The following is a 14,492-nucleotide window of genomic DNA, read 5'->3' as shown; positions in this document are numbered from 1 at the left end:
ATCAGGTACTCGATGCATTTAGAGAATTTCACACTTATGTTGAGAGAGAAATAGGTAAAAAGTTGAAATGTGTTTGTACTGATAATGGAGGTGAATATTGTGGGCCATTTGATTCTTATTGTCGAGAGCATGGTATCAGACATCAGAAGACACCTCCTAAGACTCCACAGTTGAATGGCTTGGCAGAAAGGATGAACAAAACTTTGATGGAGAGAGTTAGATGTATGCTTTCAGATGCAAAACTACCTAATTCCTTTTGGGGTGAGGCATTGTATGCAGTTGCACATGTCATCAATCTTACTCCTACCGTTCCTTTGAATAATGATGTTCCTGATAGTTTTTGGTATGGTAAGAAGCCTTCTTATGATCATCTACGGGTATTTGGGTGCAAATGTTTTGTTCATGTTCCTAAAGATGAAAGGTCCAAGCTAGATGCCAAGACAAGACAGTGTATCTTCATTGGCTACGGTCAAGATGAGTTTGGCTATAGGTGTTATGATCCGATTGAGAAGAAAGTTTACAGAAGCCGTGATGTGGTCTTTATTGAATATCAGACTATTGAAGATATTGGCAAAGTGGAGAAACAAAAACCTCAGAATAACAGCTTGGTTGATGTAGATCCAGTTCCGTCAGCTTTAACACTTGTTGCAGTTGATGTTAGAAATCAGGTTGATCTTCAGGATAATACTGAAGAGGCAGATGAGGTTGATATTCCTGTAGATGATGCAACTAATGATCAATATGAGACACTTGAGGGACAACAAGAGGCTCCAGTCAGAAGGTCTACTAGAAATCATATTCCATCTACAAGGTATTCTCCTAGTGAGTATGTATTGTTGACATATGCAGATGAGCCAGAATGCTACCAAGAAGCTGTTGAGAGTGAGGAAAAGACAAAATGGATTATTGCTATGAAAGATGAAATGCAATCCTTATATGACAATGATACTTTTGAACTGGTGAAGCTTCCTAAAGATAGAAAAGCCTTGAAGAATAGGTGGATCTATAAGGTGAAGCATGAAGAGAATTCATCATCCCCACGGTATAAAGCGAGATTAGTTGTCAAGGGCTTTAGTCAGAGAAAAGGGATTGATTTTGAAGAAATTTTCTCACCAGTGGTTAAGATGTCTTCCATTAAGGTTATCTTGGGTTTAGCTGCTACACTTGATTTAGAGATTGAGCAGATGGATGTGAAAACTGCATTTCTTCATGGTGACTTAGAAGAGGAAATTTATATGGAGCAGCCTGAAGGTTTTGTGGTGAAGGGCAAAGAAAATTATGTTTGCAAGTTGAAAAAGAGCTTGAATGGTTTAAAACAAGCACCAAGGCAGTGGTATAAGAAGTTTGAGTCTGTTATGGTTCAGCAAGGCTACAAAAGACTACTTCTGATCATTGTGTTTTTGTGCAAAGTTTTTCTGACAATGACTTTATCATTTTGTTGTTGTATGTTGACGATATGCTTATTATAGGTCCTAACTCCTCCAGAATTATGAATTTGAAGAAAGACTTGAGCAAGTCTTTTTCTATGAAGGATTTAGGCCCGGAAAAGCAAATTCTTTACATAAAGGTCATTCGTGACAGAAGATGCAAGAAATTATGGCTTTCACAAGAGAAGTATATTGAGAAGGTACTACAACGGTTCAATATGGCTAAGGCTAAGGCTGTAAGTACACCTCTTCCTACATCTATTAGATTGAGTGTGAAGCAGTCTCCTTCCAATGAGCAAGAGAAAGAATTCATGCAAAAGGTTCCTTATGCATCTGCAGTAGGAAGTTTGATCTATGCTATGGTTTGTACTAAACCAGATATAGCTCATGCAGTTGGTACAGTTAGTAGATTTGTTTCTAATCCAGGTAAGGAGCATTGGAATGCAGTTAAATGGATATTGAGATATCTCCGTGGTACTTCAGGTTTGAAGTTGTGTTTTGGGTCTGAAAAGCTTATGCATTGTGGTTACACTGATTCTGATATGGCTGGGGATATTGATTCTAGAAAGTCTACTTCTAGGTACTTGATTACATTTGCAGGGGGAGCTGTGGCATGGCAATCCAGGTTGCAGAAATGTATTGCTTTATCTACTATAGAGGATGAGTTCATTGCAGCTACTGAAGCATGTAAGGAGTTGCTATGGATGAAAAAGTTTGTGAATGAGCTTGGTTTTACTCAGGAAAGGTATGTTTTATTTTGCGATAGCCAGAGTGCTATTCATCTTGGTAAGAATCCAACTTTTCATGGTAGATCTAAACATATTGATGTGAGATATCATTGGATCCGTGATGTTTTGGATTCTAAGTCAGTTGAGCTTGAGAAGATTTATACGGATGATAATGGTACTGATATGTGCACAAAGTCTCTACCAAGAATGAAGTTTAAAATATGTCATTTAAGTGCCGGTTTGGGCACCTCTTCCACATAGTCGGGAAGGGGCAGAATTGTTGGGTTTGGGTTCCCTTCCTATGTGGTAAAAGCCCATATTTTGAAGTCCATTAAACTAATTATTGTTTTACATTTTTGCCCCTCAACTAACAGCCATATTTCTGATGTTTTTGGCTGCTATGTGATCGACACACACATTCAAAAAAACCGTGTGAGAAAAATAGAAAAGAAGAGGAGAGGAGAGGAGAGGGTTTTTTCTGCACAGCCCCATCCAGCACCAGCCATCATGTTCTGGAGATTCCCGGAGTTCCAACCGTTGGATCTTTGTGATTTTTGGATATGTTGTTCTTTGCTCTCTTTTCTTAATTCTCACCGAAGGGATTTTGATTTGGTGGTTCAGAGATTGAGTTCTGGCTCTGAATCCGAAGCTGTCCTGTTCTGCTTCCAGCTCTGCATAGCTTCATCTTCTTCAGCGTTTCGGCAGTCATCCTTTGTCGGATTGAGCTAATTTTTGGTGAGCATGTTCCAAACATCCAATTATAGATTCTGGCTGATCAGTTTAATTTTTGGATGAGTAGAACATTTTAAATGTATTTTAGAACAACAGCTGTGTTTTGTGATCACTCCATTGTGTTGCTACACATTTGTTTGTGATTGTTTGTGGTATAGCTACATTTTTTGTGGTTGTAGCTTGCTGTAATTTGTAAGACAATATTTGTGATAGTGAACTTCATTTCCTTGGACCGGAGGAGAGGTCCCGTGGTTTTTATCCTTCACACCGGAGGAGTTTTCCACGTAAAAAGATTTGTGTTCGTGTAGTGAATGTTGTTTTTGATTGTGCATGATTTGAGACAGCTTGTGTTGCTTGAATTTGTTGCTCATTGTTACTTCTAATAGATTCATTCAAGTGGAAAAGTTTTTGTTGTGAAGTTATTTTGTGTTACTTCCCATCAAAACATACGGTTAGATATTTGTTTCTATTATTTACCAGATAAATGCATAAAAAAGAAAGAAATTCCTCAAAAAAATAGAAGAACTTTATGAACTTCTCTTTTTTAATCAAGAAGTTCAGAAAGGACAATCATACACATATACATACATAGATGTATACATTCAATATTTTGGTACATATATATCTACGTATGTGCAGGATAGGGTGAGTATTATTTTTTTTTTTTTTGAAACCAAAAATTGAATCCAAATGATCTTAATTGAAAATATTAATTTAGTTTATTCAGAAATTCGATTCAATAAATTTTAAATTCAGATATTTCAATTTGGTATGTATGTGGTTTTACAAGTTAGTAAATAATTATAAAATTATCATGATTTTATAAAAGAATGTGTTATGTACTAAATTTTGCTTGTACATAATACATTTCCAATTAACCAATTAAGAAAAAAAAACATACTATGCTTTTTTCTTATAAAAGAATTAATAAACTAAATCGAGCGGAACCAAAATTAAGTATATTGAATCAAAATTGGAATATTTTGTTATCTGTTGGGTTTTATTCACGTAAAAGTAATCTTTTTAGTTATATTTCTGTCTGATTTTAATCAATAATAAGTTAAATCACAAAATTAAAAGAATAAAGTCAACTCTAATAAATTTGGTTTGATTTAATTCAATCCCTTAATCAAATCTGGTATATTCATAAAAAAATTTGATTACTTCAATTAATTTGGCTATTTTTTTTTTTGATTCCTCAAATTCCCCAAGCACCATGGATGTTCTGAGGAACGCTATGTAGGAGCTGTATGGGTTTTGCCTTGGATAAGTTGGCCGCCCAAAGTTTGTGAAGCCTTGTTCAAAAACCATTGATAGAGAGAACCCTTATCCCAGGGGTACAGAATTCCAGACTTCACATTATTCTCTAGAGAAGATGGACAATCGATCGTGGAGCATATAGCTAGATTCACCATCCAATGTGGGGAACTAGCCAATTTAGAGAACTTTGCTAACTATAAGTTGCGATTGTTTTCTAACTCCTTGACAGGTACAACTTTCACCTGGTATTCAACACTTCCGAGGAACTCAGTCAATTCATGGTATAAGATGTAGCATCCCTTCCATACCCAGTTCTTTAGAGTTGAGCCAAAAGTTCATGTGGCCGAGTTATCCAAGCTGATACAAAGAAGTGGAGAGATGACTGACTCATTTATTGTAAGGTTTAAGAAGTTGAGAAACAGGTATAAGGCATTCTTACCTGAACACGAGTTTGTCAAGATGTCTCGGAGAGGCTTGGACTTCAAGCTGAGGAAGAAATTCTAAGGGATGGAGTTTAGAGATTTCTATGAGCTGGCGACTAAGATAGGCATGGCCACTAGTTTGATTCTTACCGGAATCAAACCGTACTGTAGACAAACAGGAACCGGATCGGGGCCGGTGGTTCAAAATTTTAAATCGAAATCGGATTGGGACCGGTGGTTCAAAATTTTAAACCAAAACCGGCAGTTCAATGGCAGGTTAAGGTTCATGTGAATGTTAAAATATGAACCTGAACCGACAGTTAACCGGCAGTTCCGATCCGGTTCGAACCGGATGCACAAACGAAATTATTTCTAGCTTAAAATTTTTTATAAAAAAATTTATATCACTTGATTTGATTGTAGTTGATTTGATTTATGGTGAAGAGAAGTACACAATGGTACCTAATTTATAAAAAGTGGTGAAAAAAGTACACATGATTTGATTTAATTTATACAAAAAAAATGGTACATGAATAGTTGATTTGTAAAAAAAAAAAAAAAAAAAAAAAAAAAAACTTTCAAGTGTATAAAAAAATAGTGCAAGAGGTAGTTTTTTGATATGATAGGTGACTTTTAACTTTCTTTTTTTTGGTAAATAAATTTTATTCATTTTTAATCAATTATTTATTTATTTATTATGATTTACTAAATTATCCAAAAATATAATTGTTATTTTTTGTTATAAGAGACAATTTGGGAAACTAATAAATGAAAAAAATGTATAAATATAATGAGTTGATGATTTTTTTTAACAACCAATTATATCCTAACTTTCCTCTTATTCTCAGTCAAAATTCTCTTAAATTCAATAGTTCATTATTTTTTCTATTACTTTATTTTCCTTACTATTGAAATTATCTATTGTTTATTTTATTTTCATATATCCAATTCTAAATTCCTTCTAATCTCAATTTTTCCATTCTTAAATTTACTTCATTTGATTTTTTAAAATAATTTTCTTAGTATTTGAAAATAATAATTTTAACTTATTCCATTGATTTCATATTCCATTTATTCATTTTTTTTTTCCATAATTTCATTTAAAAACATGGCACACAATTCACAAAGCTCCAAGAGAAAGCGAATTGCTTAAAGCGTGAAAGAAATTGATTCAAACAACCCATCCATTGATTTTTCACCACAATTTAATGATGAAGTTTAATATCAAACTCTAGTTGAGGAACGTTATATTCGTCGTCATCCACCATAAGAAGCAACATTCCCTAATATTTTAATAGGTAAATAACCAAAATCAGATATTTTCAAGAAGCACTTTGCAAAAATAGTTCAAGATAATGGAGAAATCAATGCGATTTTATGTAATTATTGCAAAAAAGAATATGCATTCAAGCTTGGAGGAGGCTGTGACACTCTCAATAGGCATTTAAAATCACATCATCCAAGTGAGGTAGGAACGGATCTAACTCAAACTCCATTATCGCCATCAAGGTATGGTGATCTTAACACTCCTCTATTTAAATATAGTGATAAAATTAAAGGAAAATTATTATTTCATCCTTGAGGTTTTACATAATTATTTAAGTAGTCCTCGACATTTATACATATATATATAACGTCCCTGAGGTTTGCCACCGTCATATTAATTGGTCCTTCCGTAAAAAAAATACACTTTTTCCGTTAATTTTGAGAAGAAAAGACGAAATTATCCTTTGGAAAAATAATTATTTCATCCCTGAGGTTTGCCATAATTATCAAGGAGTCCCCGACATTTATACAAATATTTATAACGTTCCTGAGGTTTACTTCTGTCATATTAATTGGTCCTTCCATAAAAAAAAATACACTTTTTCCGTTAATTTTGAGTGGAAAAGACAAAATTATCCTTTATAAGTTTTCATTGACATTATTGTCAATCCCTTTCCTCTAAAATACCTGAAACTCAAATTTTTATCATCTTCCTCAACCCAACGCGCTCTTCATTGCTACTACCGTGTTTCTGTCAAGTATCATCTCCATAACCAGATCACCAACAAAACTAAAACGGAAAATATTTATAACGTTCCTGAGGTTACTTCCGTTATATTATTTGGTCCTTCCGTCAAAAAACACACTTTTTGCTGTTAATTTTTAATAGAATGACCAAACTAACCTAAATCCTCTAATCAAGGAGAAAGAGATAAATGGATGAAGGGTGATGATGACTTGATTGAATTTGGATGTAGGGTTTTAGTTTTGATGGTGATTTGGTTATGGAGATGATATTTTTCATTGACACGATGGTGGCAATGAAGACCGCGTTGGGTTGAAAAAGATGGTGAAAATGTGAGTTTTAGGTATTTTAGAGGAAATGGATTAATAATAATGTCAATGAAAACTTATAAAGGATAATTTCGTCTTTTCCACTCAAAATTAACTGAAAAAGTTTTTTTTTATGGAAGGACCAATTAATATGATGGAAGTAAACATCAAAGACGTTATAAATATTTGTATAAATGTCAGGGACTACTTAATAATTATTGCAAACCTTAGGGACGAAATAATTATTTTTCCAAAGGATAATTTCGTCTTTTCTTCTGAAAATTAATGGAAAAAGTGTATTTTTTTGACGGAAGGACCAATTAATATGACGGTGGTAAACCTCGGGGACGTTATATATATATGTATAAATTTTGAGGACTACTTAAATAATTATGTAAAATCTCAGGGACGAAATAATAATTTTTCCTAAAATTAATAAAAGTGAAATGGCTAAAATGTTTTGTATGGAACGATTATCTTTTTCATTTGGTAAAAAATATTGGATAGAATAACTATTGTAAAAAAGCATTAAATTCTTTAGCAAAAAGGATACCAAGGAATACACTTAAAATGACTATCTTATCTATTTATTTGAAAGAAAAAGAATTTTAAAAAATATATTTGCAAATTTTGAAGATAAAATTGCTATTTATTGTGATATTTGGTGTGATGCATGGCAAACTCATTCTTATATGAGTGTTATTTCGCATTGGATTGACAATAAATGGAAAATTCAAAAAAGAATTATTGCACTTAGAGTTTTTGATGACTCTCGTACCGCCCATAATATTATTTAAGAAGAATATGGTTTGACTAAAAAAATTTTTACAATTAATTTTGATAATGCTAGTGCAAATACGACATCAATAAATGAATTAAAAACTCTTTGTCAACCCAAATTTGGTAGCTAATTTTTTCACACTAAATGTGCATATCATATTTTAAATTTATGTGTTCAAGATGCATTAACAACATTAAATGTATTTTTACGTCCAATAAAAAATGCTTTAAATCATTTATGGACACATGGATATGTTAGAAAAGAATTTAAAAATATTTGTCACTCTATGGGAAAAAAAATATAAAAAATTTTCAAGAAATATTCCCATGAGGTGGAATTCAACTTATAAACTATTAAATGAGTCTTATGAATATAAAGATATTTTTTTTCTTCATTTATGCAATTGCATGCATCACATTTTCAACTTTATCCAACCAATTGGACTATTTGTAAAAAAATATTAGATATTTTGCAAGTTTTTGAAAATTATACAAGAATTTTTAGTGGTGTCTATTATCCTACTTCCCATTTATTTCCATTTCATTGTTTGACAATAAGTAGTGCAATAACTGAAAATGAAAATGATGATGATTTACAAGATTGTATATTCATAATGAAAACTAAATGGTTAAAATATTATACTAAAATTTCTGATTTTAATTGAGTTGCTTTTTTTCTTTGTCCTCGATTTAAATTAGTTGCATTACAAGAATTTTTTCGTCTTTATTATGCATATTTTAATATTGAAGTAGATTATTTTTCTCTTACTTATAATGTTTTAAAGTATGTCCGTCAATTGTATGATGAGTATTCTAAATTAGTATCTACCCTTCCTCAAGTATCACATCCACAAACAACACAATCCTCTAAATTTCATTCTACACAATTTACTTTCATGCAAAATATTTCAAAAAAAAATCAAGGGAGGGTCCACAATCATACACAGAAATTGAGACATATATTAGCACAGATTTTGAGTTTTTAGGTGATAATGCGGATGAGGACCCAATAAAATTTGACATTTTGGGTTGGTGGAAAAAACATGCAAATCACTTTTCAGTCTTAGCTTCAATTGCAAAAGATATTCTTGTTTGTCTAATTTCTACTGTTGTAGTGGAACAAGCTTTTAATTCGAGTGGATAAATTTTAGATCCAACATAGTCAAGATTATTGCCAAATAATATGGAAATGCAATAATGCATTGACGATTGGACTAAAGCGGCATTGAGATCTCAAAACCAATAAAATTTAAGCGATGATGATGATTCCGGCTCATTAACGGGGACTAGTGGCACCGATGACTAAAATTAATTGTAATAATTGGAAGCTTATTTTCCATTGTAATAAAAAAAAGAACTACGTGGACTTTGATTTCCTCTAACTCCCAAGAGGATACGTAGGTAATTAAATTAAAATTTTAAAATTTTTCAATTTTAATTTAATTCAAGCCTAAAATTAAAAAATTATAATTTTCTATATTAGTGAATTAGCAAAATTTGTAAATTTAATGTAATAATAGTTCTAAGTTAATAGAAGTTTTTCTTTTAAAATTTTATAATAATTTATTTGGTTAATAAAATCTAAACATTTTAAAATTATTATTTATTTATAAATTCAGAATCAATTTTTTATGAATTTTTTTAAAAATTTGCGTAATACCAGAACCGAATCGGAACAGTAATTCAAACCGTCGGTTCATTGGAACCGTGTCGGAACTGAAACCGGAGGTTGAAGGGTCGATTTTGGTTGAAAATTTTAAACATCTTGAACCAGCAGTTCATTGAACAGGCTATGCCTAGTCTAAGGTAGCAGGATATGAAGAGTTGCTGAAACAAGAATCATAGATCAAAAGAAGCTTACCAGGAACTTACTCTCAGGAGCTTCATCAGGAAATAATTGTGGCTGACTTGGTGAATGCAGGTTCCTTTGTGTGTCCAAACCATGGAGCTCCAATAAAGACAGCTCCTCAGAAGAAGATATCCAATTCAGAGACTCAATTCATATTTGATGTTTTTAAGACAGGAGATATTTGATTTCTTACTGAAGGAAAAGTTTATATCTCTTCCATTTGGTTATAAGCTGCCGATAAGAGAAGAGATGAAGTGCAAGCAATACTATAAGTACCATGATTCCTGGAACCATAATACTAATAACTGTTGGAGGTTCAGGAATGCTCTACAGGATCGCATTAATAGAGGAGTGTTGACGTTCCCTGATAAAGAGCAAATGCTGATTGATGAGGATCCTTTCCCACTTGTAGCATCTATCAACGTTGTTGAAGTAGATTTGAGGGGTATGATTGATCAATTAAAGAAGCTACAGGTTAATTTGAAGTCCGTGAAGACACCTAAACAGTCGCAACAATATTGGCAGCAAAAATTTTTAGAGGGACTTGGACCCACAAAACAACTAGAGTGTTTAATTAGAGAAGATTCAGAGGATCCTAGCACATCTTCTGATAGCTCATCAGTTGTAAAGACTTCTGGAGTTGGTTCAATGCCATCATTAGTCATCGTGCCTTACAAAAGGCTGAGGTGAAAGACTAATAATATCTCAGAGCTTCATGACTATTAAGTCATATACTAATAAGGAGATGGCAGCAGCTGCAACTACTATCTCCATAATTTATTTGCAACAACTATTTGAAAGGTTAGCTACAGAGGAGTACCTTGAGGTTAATGGTGCTGAAGTGATCTTCGGGGAAGAATTAACATTTCTTAAGTTGGATAATGTTCTTACTGAAGTCCAATATCTTTTGGAGGAAGTCGACCTCAGCACCCCTGGGAATTCAAGAATTTCATATATCAGGAGCCTGTTGAAACCTGAGCTGAAACAGAAGATCATATTTTTTTGATGGTCATAAGGGCCTAAAGGAAACGCTTATTGGCTATCAAGTAGTACAGGAGAGCCGCACAAGAGAAATGCCATTAGCTGTTACCTCAAGGAGTAATATTCCACCAGGTGGGAAATGAAGGATCATCAGCAATGGCAGTGGGTTGATCCTACAGTCCCATTAAGAAAGGTCACCTGTAGCAAGCAATACAACAATTATAGGCAGGTGACATAGCTGATCCGACAGTAATCATGAATAAAGTAAATAGACCTATTCATGTCCATTTCTTTCATAAATGTGTAAAAGCTGATTCACGACTTTAAATATACAAATCCAAAAAAAAAAATTCAAAAAAAAGAGAGTCAGTTGATGATCGTATCTTGAAACTGGTGCTAGGTCCACTAATGCTATGAAATAGCATAGTAGTATGTCCTATGACTCTCTATCCAAGCCTGTACCTTATGTCCTATGACTCTCTATCCAAGCCTGTACCTTAGAGGAAGCTGTAGATCAAACAAAGATATGCAGGTGTGATAGAGAACATACTTGTGGAGAAGAGATAGATGGAACACCTAAATCTTAATCAGTGAAAAGAGGAAACTGTCGACGAATGAGCCAGGGGAGTTGCCCCAATTCGGAAAATATATCTAGAAAAAGCTGATAGAGATGATGAGGAATCAGTCACAAATGTCCCTTGAAAGAACTTGGCAGAAAAGAGGGGTGCAAAGTTCAACAAAGGAACTTACTTGAGGAGCTGGTGCATTAGCAAATGCACCGCCCAAGAGTTAGCAAACGAAGCAGTGGAACCTGTCATCGAAAAATTAAAGGTACACAATTTATATTTCATTTCAGAGGAACTAGTTTTTCCCCTTAATCGGAGTAGGAAATTATTTTCACTAATGCCAAAATTTGGAAACATGTTGCCAGTGGAATTGGTATCGAAAATTTGGTGCTTTTGGAATAATTTTTTATTAGTTCCATGGTTATGATTCTTCAAAAATTAATCAAAGACAAAACACCGAACCAAATCATTAATTTCCATTTCACAAATTCACTGTCATCTAAAAAAAACTCACTTTTCTATTATATTCATATAAAAAATAATATATTATTTCTAAGAATATATATATTTATATTATTTATTTATTTAAATATTTATTTATATACATGTATATTAGTTATTATATATATTATTAAAAAAAAAAAGAATCGTAACTTTGCAAAACGCAAAGTAGAATTTGTGAGTTTGATCTGACAGTGGCAATTAACGAGGGCGCGCAACATAAAAAAAAAGAAGAAAGAAACTGAGACACCTTATATATATATATATATATATATATATATATATATATATATATATATAAAAGAAAGATGGAATCGCGCGTGCACAGGGGGCCAAAATTGGCCCAAGCAAGAATGCAAAGATTTATCATCAAAATTGGTTTTGTTGCCGGAGGAAAACAACCATGAAGGATGGCGGCTTAAAAGAGAAAGTGAACGAAATATTATGGTTTTTTTTTTCTTTTAAATTCATTAGAGGTTTTATGTGCCGAAATAATATTGTGGGCTATATAATAAGAAAGTAATCTCTCCTTGATTCACCAAATTGGTAAAAATAACTGTGATCGAAATAAAGGTTTTTTTGTTTATTTGTTGGGATTGTATTTTTAATTTTTGTACTTTTAATTATAAATGGGTTAAAATTTTCAAAATGGATTAACATATTAAGCATGAAATATCAGGCCAACTTAATACGGGGGCATTTGTTGGATTCTTTTGTGATTTTTTAGAATTGGGCTTAGTATTTTGGATTGGGCTTGGATTTTATTTAATTAGGGCCCAATTAATATTGTTTTGGGTAATTAATTGATTAATTAATTTTTATTAATTAGTTAATTAATTAATTAAAAGAAAGAGACAATAGAGACGTGGGCTGCATTTGAACAAAAAAAGCACTCCTCAAACGCATTCCTCCAGCAGTTGTTCGCATACAGGATGGTGGGAGACCAAATGAGTTAATGGAAACGTGTATCAGTGGCTTCTTTTGATAATTGTCTGTGGAACCTATAAAAGCAGCAAGAGAGACCAACAAAACCAACCAAAATTCTCCGATGAATTCAAATTAAACTCTCCAATGAGTCAAACAATTTAATTTCAAAGCATTGTCTTTATTTTTCCTAAACATTATTTATTTACATTTACTGTAATTGCAAGCTCTTTTCAATTTAAGCAAGCAATTTACGTTTCAAGTAATCAAATTTCCTTTACATTTTAAGCAATCAAGCTCTCTTTGCAATTTGCTCTATTCAAATTTATTTTAAATTGCACAATCGGTGAAGTGTTTACTGTGGATCCAACCCACAGCCTGGAAGTCAGATCAAATATGATAATAATTCCTCAGTTAGTATACTTCACATACCTGGCACGCCCGTATTTTCTCCAAACCAAGCAGTTAGCCAACGGATTTGTTGCTCATTTTCCAAAAAAAGAACAAACAAAATTCAAAGTGATGCTTGAGTTTCTTCACGTTAGGGGGAAAATAAAGTGAGGCTTGATGGTGGAGTCGACGGGTTACGAGGACGTGAAAAAAAATTTATGAGGACGTGAAAAAAAATTTAACCACATCAGCACCAACGTATCAAAAGTGCGTTCCGCACATACCCAGCTATTATTCCGGGTATTAAAGTCCACCGCAAAACCTGATTGCAATTATTAAAAAATTTAAATACCTGATTCAAAATATTTTTCATTCATACACGAAAATAGCAAAAAAGAAAATTGAAAGTTGAGAGATACTAAAATTAACTTATCCCTTCTATAACTGTGGTCATGCCTGCCTCTTTACGTCTGTGGTTTCTAATTAGTGGAATTAGGTCCATAGATACCACCCACCAAATGGGAGAGCATATAGGCAAGTGATTATATATTAAATGCACCTAGACATTACTATATACACACCATGCATGAGTTGTAGGGGACAATACTCACAGGAAGGTCAAATATCAGCATCTCACCCGTCACAATTTCCACTGTTTTATTTGCCACGTGTCGCCCATCCAACTTGTTGAGAGTGACACGTCAAGTTTAAGCTGGGCCACATGTCTTTTAAGCAGCACCAACATATGTTATTTTAACCTATCAAAAGGCTTTTATGTAAATGTAAATTGCTACACTATAATTAATTAATTTACTAACATGTTATTGATATTGATTACTTAATTAATTAATAACTAAGACATTATATAATTAAAAATAAGTTATGTTGTGAATCAGAAGAAGAAGCATTCAACATCCTAATGATTTAAATTGACTAAACCTAGCAACTTGGGCTATGCTTTTCTTCACCAAACCGTATTGGATGCGATATGTTTGCTTATAATTATTCCTTTTGATTTGAGAACTGAACAGAAAAGTATTGAAAAAGCATAATATAATATCTGGTCCGTTAGTTAATTTCCCTTCTCATCTATACATACTTGTAAAGCTTCATTTTAATTTTTTTCATATTGAATACATTAATAATGAATTTATATAATAAAACTGTTACAACAAGACATTCCCAGTTATTAGATTTAAAATTTTATTAGGATAAGTGCAATTATTATTGATATATTTATATTGAAATAAATGCAGTTTTAAATTTAATTAATGGCAAGGGGGTATAAATGACATGGAGATTTATATTATACTGTAATAATTTCGGACGAGAGTTAATGACTTGCAAATATGCAGAGCTATAAAAAATGGCGGCTCTTGTCTGTTGTTGAAGGCTTGGATATGATATGATAAGGTATTTTATTTGGAAATATTTAATTTCTGATAATGAATAATTAAGTTGGTGGTTGCAGATTCTGTTGGTGGCAGTTAATGGCCATAATCGACCACATAGATTGATGCCATGGTTAAAACTGCTGGAAGACAATCTAAAAACTAGCACAATAGTCAACAACATATTGGTGTTGTAATGAAAAAGGATACTGAGAAGTTGAT

General features: G+C 32.7%; 1 pseudogene; it reads left to right on the top strand.

Annotated features, from left to right (window-relative positions):
* The first annotated feature begins 4,103 nt into the window (after positions 1-4,103).
* On the top strand, positions 4,104-10,523 carry LOC149498172 (uncharacterized; annotated as a pseudogene).
* The last annotated feature ends 3,969 nt before the right edge of the window (positions 10,524-14,492 follow it).

The sequence above is a fragment of the Jatropha curcas genome, chromosome 2 (assembly GCF_041381405.1).
Source record: "Jatropha curcas cultivar XTBG-Jc1 chromosome 2, XTBG_Jcur_1.0, whole genome shotgun sequence".
Lineage (NCBI taxonomy): Eukaryota > Viridiplantae > Streptophyta > Magnoliopsida > Malpighiales > Euphorbiaceae > Jatropha > Jatropha curcas.
This window is presented reverse-complemented; position numbering and strand designations above follow the sequence as displayed.